General features: G+C 46.2%; 1 long non-coding RNA gene across 1 annotated transcript; it reads left to right on the top strand.

Annotated features, from left to right (window-relative positions):
- The first annotated feature begins 342 nt into the window (after positions 1 to 342).
- Positions 343 to 7,487, top strand: LOC114435391 (uncharacterized). The gene is made up of 3 exons (XR_003670590.1): positions 343 to 457; positions 6,370 to 6,419; positions 7,452 to 7,487. It is a non-coding gene; the product is annotated as an uncharacterized LOC114435391 (long non-coding RNA).
- The last annotated feature ends 2,167 nt before the right edge of the window (positions 7,488 to 9,654 follow it).

Below are 9,654 nucleotides of genomic sequence, written 5' to 3'. Positions count from 1 at the left end.
CATCAGTGTTACCATCTACATATATGTTAAAATCCATTCCTCTGTGGGATCAATACACTTTAACCTTTGGGGTTCAGATCAGAGTCAGAACTGTTTTTATTGGTCAACGTTCAATATTCACGCAACAGTAGAATCCTTTATGACGTCATCACGTCACGACGTAAAACCTCAAACACTTTAATATAGACGAGCTGAAACTAAAGAAAGTCCCATTCACAGATCACGCTGTTTATCTGTCGCCTTAAATGTTGCAGAAAGTCGTTTCACAGAAAGCAGAGAGAGTTTTTAAAGGAGCCGGTGACATGGAGAGATCAGCCAATCAGAGACTGGAGGAGGTCATGTAGGAAACACTCCCTCTCCCATGCGGTGGAAACCATGACGCCTGGTTCAGAACCGGTCTGTCCACTTTCTGTTTGTTTATTTTCAGTGGTTCCAGTCGGCTGCACACGGACACAAGGTAAGAACACATATGTTCAAACAGCACGGATTCTGATAGGAAGAAGGCTCGAAAGAGACATGGGAGGAGTTGTTGAGCCAAGAACCACGTGGAGGACCCTGCCCCCCTCCAGCTGCGTTGCGACACAGCCCCTTTCCTGTCCTTACAGGGCGGCGGGGTTATTCTCTTTTCTTCACGCTGTAGCACATGTTCTTGTTAATAAATCACTCCTCTCGGGTTAACAGCTTTCTCTTCTTCTCTCCCACTCCCACAGACACACACGCACACACGTCACTGCGCGGTCCTCTTAAGGAGACATATCACTCACATACCCGATCCTAAACTATTCGCTGCTCACTCATATCAGAACATATACAGGTGAACAGTGCAATGTTTGATTTTTTTTCCTAGAGCTCTGTTCCTGCACATAAAGCGGGCCTGCAAAGTCCACACCTGTGACCTCAAATGGTGGTGACTGTTGTTCTGTCCCTTGGTAGTGGTGCAGTAGTCTGTTGTCCAGCCTTTGCCTTGAATTTCTTGCAAAGTACACAACTCTCTTGACTATCTGCCGTGCCCTCAAAATCCAGTATTTCTCTCTGGTTTGCACTAAAGTGTCTCATACACCTGAGTGCATCATCTTCTCATGTTGATCCTGCACCAACATTTCTGTGTATTGGTGGTTGTTGGGAAGAATCCATGGGTGCTTTTGTCTGTATGAGAAGTGAGAATGCTTCATCCAGAAACGGCTTCAGTTCTCAGATTTTGGAATCGGTGTTGGGTCTTTTTCCTGCTTTCAGGAGAGCAATATCAGGGCTGAAACTCTGAGTCTGAGTTATCTTAATCCAGTTTTTTTCTGCTCTCAGTTCACCACACATTTTTGTGCTGGAGCGTGTGTTGGTGATAAACCTCTTTATCCAGGCTGTCACTCTGAACACAGTTTTTACTGTTTTACTAAGCTTACTGTATCTTTCCAGACATAAGACAGGTTTTAAGAGCTCTGTGTTCTGATGAACCAGCTGTACAGCAACCGGATACTTGGGACTGAGTTCAGCGTTCACCTCATAACTCCTCCCTCCCTAAGTCATGTTGTGTGTCCTTGGGCAAGACACTTCACCCTAGCCTGTGGCGCACCTTGCTAGTCATTTTATGACACTGCTTGGCAGCAGCCTTAAACAATTTCCCTCTGGGATTACTAAAGTATCTAAAATTAAAAAAAAATCTTCTTCAACAGCATCCTGAGTGTTCTCTGAATGGTCAGAGATGGGCAATGCACTCTGCTGGAGGTCCTGTACAGTTAGACCTCTGGAAGGAGGGTCAGCTGGGTTCAGTTTACCTTTACAGTGTGACCATGACTGTGGGTCGGTTAGAGACTGGATTTCTGTCACCCTGTTTGATACAAACTGTTTCCACTTGTGAGCAGAACTTTGGATCCAGTGTAGCACAATCATTGAGTCTGTCCACAGTCTGATTTGCCTCCTGTCCATCTGCAGTGCTTTTATGAGGGTGCTCCCGAGCCTGGCTGCTATTACAGCTCCCATCAGCTCCAGGCGTGGGGCAGGGTCATTGTTTTGAGAGGGGCCACCCTGGACCTTCGTTTCTCCCTGTAGATAAGCAACTGCGCTATAGGCCTTTTCACTGGCATCACAGAATACATGTAGTTTTAAATCCTTTCTGTTCTGTGGCTGCAGGTGTGTTCTGTACCACCGTGGGATTGACAGCTGGTGCAGTTGAGGAAGCTCTGAACAACACTGCTGCCATGTTTTTGTCAGATCAGGTGGTAATTCCTTATCCCACTCAAGCCCTCTCTTCTGCATTTCTTGAAAGAGACACTTTATCCTGATGGTGAAGGGTGTCAAAAATCCCAGAGGATCGAAAATCCGAGCAGAGGACAGGAGAACACTTCGTTTGGTGTTTTTTCTTTCTTTCAGAATGATAAGCAGCCCTCTGAGGTCGAACACAAAGTCATCAGTTGGTGGTCTCCACACTAAGCCCAGTACCTTCAGCACTGATCCGTGTGTTTCTGGTTCTGTAGTGCAGTCCATCAAGCTCTCTTGCCATTTTTCTTTGAGCTCAGGAGAATGTGTCATCCATTTACATAGATCCATTCCTGCAGCTGACATAATGTTCTTTGCTGCTGTGGTTACAGCATGGGCTTCGGTCACCTCACATGCACTTGCAATATAGTCATCCACGTAGAGTGAGGAGCTTATGGTTTCTACCACGTGTGGATGTTGTGACTCATATTGTTTGAAATGCTTTCTTATGGTTGCTGCGAGCAAGAATGGGCTTGAAGAAGCTCCAAACACCACTCTTGTCATCCTAAGCACACGCAGCTTCTCATCCTGCTCCTCTGTTGGTTGACCTGTGAACCACAGAAATCTTGGAGGTTTCTTAAAACCTCTGCAGTGCCTCAACATCCTCTGGACTCTTAGGTTTCTCGTTTGTGATGCCCAGAGATTCAAGTTCCCAGAATGCATGCATCCTCACTGAGCTGGATGTGCATACATGTTGTCTCAGTCATGCTGGACACTGCTACTGGACCCTTCACTGCCCATCCAAGGGTGCTCTCTAATGCCACAAGGCTCTCTGTCAGTCTCTCTATCCTGCCTGACACTATCTTCCAGTAGTAGTCCAAACTTAATTAACACAGAAAGTTCAGGTTTATCATCTCCAGGTTTTCAGGTAAGTAAACTTCTCTCTCTTACAAAGGGCATCATTGCAGTGAATGGCAGTCTTATATTGGCTCCAAAAATTCCTGCCACTTCTCAATAATAAGCTTTCTCACTGTTTGGTCGCTCTGCTGAGAGCTGGCAGAATGTGCGCTGACGTCACTTGGTTGCCAATACTCACAATACATTCGGTGAGCGCGCGTCTTCAAACTGATGATGCGGTCTCTGTATTCCTCTGCTAGTTCAACCTCCGATTCAACGTCCGCCAGCGAAGTGTGTTCTTCCATCACATGATCATGACGTTGTACGTCTCTCCTCCCACCCAGAGAGGACAAACCACCTTTTTCCGGTCAAGAGCCATGGCCTCAGACTTGGAGGTGCTGATTCGCATCCCAGCCGCTTCACAGTCAGCTGCAAACTGCCCCAGTGCACACTGGAGGTCCCGGCTCGATGAAGCCAACAGGACAACATCATCTGCAAAAAGCAAAGATGAAATCCTGTGGTTCCTGAACCAGATCCCCTCCGGTCCCTCGCTGCGGCTAGAAATTCTGTCCATAAAAATTATGAACAGAACCAGTGACAAAGGGCAGCCCTGCCGGAGTCCAACATGCACCGGGAACAGGTCTGACTTACTGCCAGCAATGCGGACCAAACTCCTGCTCCTGCCATACAGGGACCTAACAGCCCTCAGCAGAGGGCCACGGACCCCATACTCCCAGAGCACCTCCCACAAGATGCTGTGAGGGACGTGGTCAAACGCCTTCTCCAAATCCACAAAACACATGTGGACTGGTTGGGCGAACTCCCACGAACGCTCCAGCACCCTGCAGTGGGTATAGAGCTGGTCCAGCCTTCCACGAATCTCATCCACCCCCAGTGCCTTGCCACTGGGGAGCTTTTTGACTACCTCGGCAACTTCAGAACAGGTGATAAATGAGTCCACCACTGAGTCATCAGCCTCGGCTTCCATAACGCAAGGCGTGTTGGTGGGATTGAGGAGACCCTCACCTCCACTGAATACAGTGTTGGCAGAGTACTGCTTCCCCCTCTTGAGGTGCCGGATGGTTTGCCAGAATCTCTTTGAGGCTGACCGATAGTCCTCCTCCATGGCCTCCCCGAACTCCTCCCAGGCCCGAGTTTTTGCCTGTACAACTGCCCTCGTTGCATCACGCTTGGCCTGCCGGTACCTGTCAGCTGCTTCTGGAGTCCCACAAGCCAACCAGGCCCGATAGGACTTCTTCTTCAGCTTGACGGCATTCCTGACCTCCGGTGTCCACCACCGGGTCCAGGGGTTGCCGCCGCGACAGGCACTGGAGGCTTTGCGGCCACAGCTTCGTACAGCCGCATCAACAATGGAGGTGGAGAACATGGTCCACTCAATGTCCCCAACCTCCCTCAATCTGGGTGAAGCTCTCCTGGAGCTGGGAGTTGAAGATCTCACTAGCAGAGGGTTCGGCCAAATACTCCCAACTTACCCGCACAGTACGTTTGGGCCTGCCGGGCCTGTCCAGCCTCTTCCCCCAGCAACGGATCCAACTCACCACCAGGTAGTGATCAGTTGACAGCTCAGCCCCTCTCTTCACCCGGGTGTCCAAAACACACGGTCGAAGATCAGATGACACGATTACAAAATCGATCATTGACCTCCGGCCTAGGGTGTCCTGGTGCCAGGTGCACGGATGGACAACCTTGTGCTCGAACATGGTGTTCGTTATGGGCAAACCATGCCCAGCACAGAAGTCCAATAACAAGACACTACTCGGGTTCAGGTCAGGGAGGCAGTTCCTCCCAATCACGCCTCTCTCCAGGTGTTACTGTCACTGCCACCCAATCCACTATGCACCGGCCCCTTACAGTTCCTCCCACCGGTGGTGGGCCCATGGGAGGTCGGCCCCACGTCACTCCTTCGGGCTGAGCCCGGCCCCAGCTGCACCATACCGGGCGACGTCACGGTCCTTCTTTGACTTTTCTTCATAAGGGGTTTTTGGACCACTCTTAGTCTGGCCCATCACCCAGGACCTGTTTGCCTTGGGAGATCCTGCTGGGGGCATTAAGCCCCCGACAACATAGCTCCTAGGATCATCTGGGCACTCAAACCCCTCCACCACGATAAGGTGGCGGTCCATGGAAGGGAGCTCCTAGAGCATTATGGGTAATGAAGTATAATACTCTCAAACAGTCTAATACCTATAAATATTATTCTACACTCTAACTAAAGATTTAAATCAACTCTACTGTATACCTTTAACTGGTTATCCATCACTTATGTATATTTCGATTTAATTAATTCATTAACTAGACAACTAGATTTTCCTCCTTCCCTATAAATAAATTCTCAACATCTCTCTTGACAGTAGAAATAAACAGTATAATTATTATTAAAGCAAATAAAAAATAAACATAGGTACAGAAGCTGTGCAGAACCGAACTACAGAACAAGTCGAGTTCTGCCGCTCTGCTTGTACACTTATCTCGCTATAATGTGATAGTGATAAAAAATTCTACTGTAGCAGTTCAGTGCTTCCGTATTCACACACACTGATGGAGGCTGTATGGATGAAATCGTTTGTGTATGATACCTGATGCAGGTGTAACGCCCTGGACGAAACGTTTAGGGCAGAGGTGCCATTTAGAAAATGTTTTAATGTGAGACTCCGTTTACACAGCCAGGTATTTTGAAAAAAGAATATTTCCTTCCCTCCGCTTTCCAAAATAACATTGTGCACACATCATCAAGTTCCCGTTTACAATAACCCACACAAACACGCTCCCAAGAGCCGCCATGACTACGCCAGGCCTGTGGGTGGCAGCGTAGGAAGGAGGAGAGAGCCTCATCGATGCAGTGTCAGAAGTTGTTCCAAAATGCTGAAACTCGAGATCTGACATGTCTCCGCAGTAAGAGGAGCTGTGTTTAAAATGCAAACACATAAAAACTGCTGACCCAACAGAAATGAAACGCTACCTGGAATGCTTCCATCACTAGACTACAGCTGCTCTGTCTCCCACAGGTCTCCAGGAACAGCCAGCCTGAGAACCTGAGGGCAGCAGCTGTGTGGACATTTTATCTAACTTGGCTTTTAGTTAGTTATGTTACATTCATAACTGTTTACTTCTAGTTATGATTTTATTGTTTTATTATGTGGTTTAACTTAATTATTTATTTATGTTATGCAGTAAGTACTTTCAGCTAATTTTTAGTCTTATTGTTTGTTTGTTTGTTTTATTGTGTGATTTCATGGATTTCTCTGGTGTGTGTTTCCTCAGTGTGTCCTCACATTGCAAACCTTGCTGGAAGTAACGACGGCGTCTCCTTGGTCTGTATGTTTTTATCTTTCTATCCTGTTCTTATTTACTGTATACAAGTACAAGTGTGTATCTGGGGGTCTTATTGATTTATGTCTGTAAAACACTTTGTGTTACAGTATTCTTGTTATGGTCCTGTGTGTGTTCCTTGTTTTGTATTCATACTGTTTATCCCTTTTGTTATTTATTAGTATTTTTGAGATTTGTTTCCTCTTTCTCTGCTCCACTTGTCTTCCCTGCTGTTCTCCATTCCTCCTGTTCTCTGCTCCTCAGTCCTTCCCTCTCTCCTCCTCTAGCCTCCTCCCTGATTACCAGCTCCTCCCTAGTGTTCAGATGAAGAGTTACCTTGGCTTTTGAATAAAGCTCGCCTTCAGTGCTTAACTTCACCTGCATTTGGGTCCTCCTTTTACACCGCTCATAACAATTCTGTATGAAAGCTGCTTTATAAATAAAGTTTTGATTGATTGATAAAGTAGGAACACTTTGCTGGCTGTCAGCTAGATTTATCAGTTAAAACACAGTAAAAATAGAGATTGTTTTTTTTTATTTTATTATCATCATTTAGCAGCCTCTCTCTTCACTTAATGTCCACAGCACCATCACACACTGGACTGGGCAGCTTTATACTGTAAAATGTAATTTAACTACACATTGTTATTTTTAATTTAAGATCTCTTTCTGGATTATTTTGACCTGTTTATATATTCTAACATGGAAATCAAGTATACACACATGTTGTTGGATTAGAGTATGTAGATCATTTTGACTCGGTCACTGTGAAAAGTAGCTCGCGAGCCAAAATGCTGTGGACACCCCTAATTTAGGGGAACTCCAGGGTTGATGGTGGAAAGTGAAAACAGCACGTTAATTCAGGATGGTTATGAGTTCTTTACTGGACACTGATTTCTGCTGTGCAGAGGTGTTTCAGTGCAGACTGTAGATCTGTTTGGAAAAAGTGTGACTGATGGTTTTTAACTTTGACAGCTTCCCTCACATCTGTCTGACTGAACCTGATGACTCTTCACCTCTGTGTCCTCTCACAGAGAGAAGATGATCCTGCTGCTCCTCATCCTCACCTCCTCTGCAGCAGCACTTGAAGTGAAGGAGACACAGAGCTCCTATCAGGCGGAGGAGAACCACAACATCACACTGGAGTGGACGTTCCCCACAGACACTCAGACTAAGACTGAGGACATTTATGTCTACTGTGATCATTTAACCAGACAGAAAGAATCAGTCCTGTATCAGGTCCATGCTGGTGTTGAGCTCTCAGAGTCTGTGGATGAAGGTTTTTCAGGAAGAGTCCAGAGTGACACAGACGCCCTCAGAGAAGGACGAATCAGACTTCATCTGTCCAGACTCAGGACTGAAGACTCTGGTCTGTATGTGTGTGATGTGAGGACAGCTTCTGGTTCTGGTTCTTCCAGCTGTGAGCTCACAGTCTCTGGTGAGTAAGTTAAAGCTGCTGTCTGCTGAGAACTGTCTGATTTCTGTTCTTCTAACTGTAACATATAATATTCTGTACAGACAGACAGCATCAGGTTCAATTCAAACAGTCCACATGTTCATTTAAACATCAACAAGTCTCAACTCACATTTTTGTCCTTTACAGCTGCTGCTGCTCAGACACACACTGACAGACCAGCTCTGAGTCCAGATCTGAGTCCACCAGCAGACCGAGGAGGACAGACAGTCCTCATCATTGTACTGACACTAGGAGTTCTCCTGATGGTCTTTGTAGTTTCATTTTTTGTTTTTAGAGAGAATCTGAAGTCTTGTGTCTCAGAACAACAACCCACCACATACAATGCTGCTTCTGGTGAAATTAAGATACTAACTGAGTAATTAATATGAAATGACATCAACAGCACATGAAGGGTTACACACTGATGTTAAGCTTGTCCACTCAGGTACTGTGTTGTGTTGCTGTTGTCAGTCTCCACTGCACATTTCACACACTACATGCTGATGAGGGACTCACCATTCAGACAAGATGGTGGAGTTCAAAGTATCTGTTGCACTTTTATTTTCTTACATGAAGAACTGAAAATCTTTTATACTTTATTTAACCCCTGTCATACAACAGTATTTACACTGTAAGAAGTTCAGCACAGTAAGTGTTGACATGTAGTGTGTTATTCTTGTAATGCAAGAGGAGATAACTGATGTCATTAACTTCAGGAACAAGACCACATCATGATCATAGAGTCTGACCTCTCTGTGTGTTTCAGTCTCTTCATCCTCCTCCTCCTCATCCTTTAACTCTTTCAGGCTGTGAACCTGCTGAATCAGCATGCTGCTGTGCTCTAATAAAGACTGTAATTAACTGTTCAGTGTCCGTGTCCTCAAACATGCTCCAGAGCTTCTTCTGTTCTCATGAAACGACTCTCTGGCGCCACCTGCTGACAGGAAATGGATGAGCTGCTGTGTGGGTTCAGAGGAGAACATGATGAGAGCAGGAGGTCAGAGGTCACTGCAGCAGACTGCTGCTGTGTGACTGTAAAGAGCTGCCACAGTCTGCAGCTCCTCTCTGTTCTTCACACACTGAACTGCTGCTTTGTTTCTATTGACCCACAGTTCTGTTCAGACTGGTGACAGTTTATTGTGTGTCACGTGTTCACAGCCAGGATGCTGCTCTGTCTTCAGGCTCCTCCCTGACTGCACCTATGATCTGAGCTCATTGCTGGCAGCAGCAGATGTTTGGGGGTCTCTCATGGAGGTTCAGTACAGATGCACAAACAAAATGGCTGCAGAGTTCCTGGAATCATCCACAATAGTTTCACTTTCAGCAGCTCTCTCTCTCTCTCTCTCTCTCTCTCTCTCTCTCTCTCTCTGTGAGTGTTGTTGTGAAACAGTGAACCAACAAAGTAAATCCAGTGAATGTTTCAGAGACCTGATGATAAAGACTTGCACACAAGTGTGGGTCTTTATAACGTGGACTCACACTTAGTATGCATGGCATCTGGTGTGCCTCGTCTCAGTGTCATGCACGCCACAAGTGCCACTCTGCTTAATAAAGACTCTGAGTTGGTATGAGTGATGATTTGGTTCTGCTGTTTCTCATGGACTCAGTGTGTAGTTGTAGCAGCCTCAGTCACTGACACGTCTGTGCCACACTAAGAAACAAACTGCTGACGTCAAGGTCATGTGACTTGATTGTTTTCTGGGGATGTAGGGGTTAATGATGCTATTCTGATATTTCTCATAATGAGCGTCCTCACATCCTCCTGAAGCATGAACAGACAG

Source organism: Parambassis ranga, chromosome 5 (genome assembly GCF_900634625.1).
Source record: "Parambassis ranga chromosome 5, fParRan2.1, whole genome shotgun sequence".
Lineage (NCBI taxonomy): Eukaryota > Metazoa > Chordata > Actinopteri > Ambassidae > Parambassis > Parambassis ranga.
This window is presented reverse-complemented; position numbering and strand designations above follow the sequence as displayed.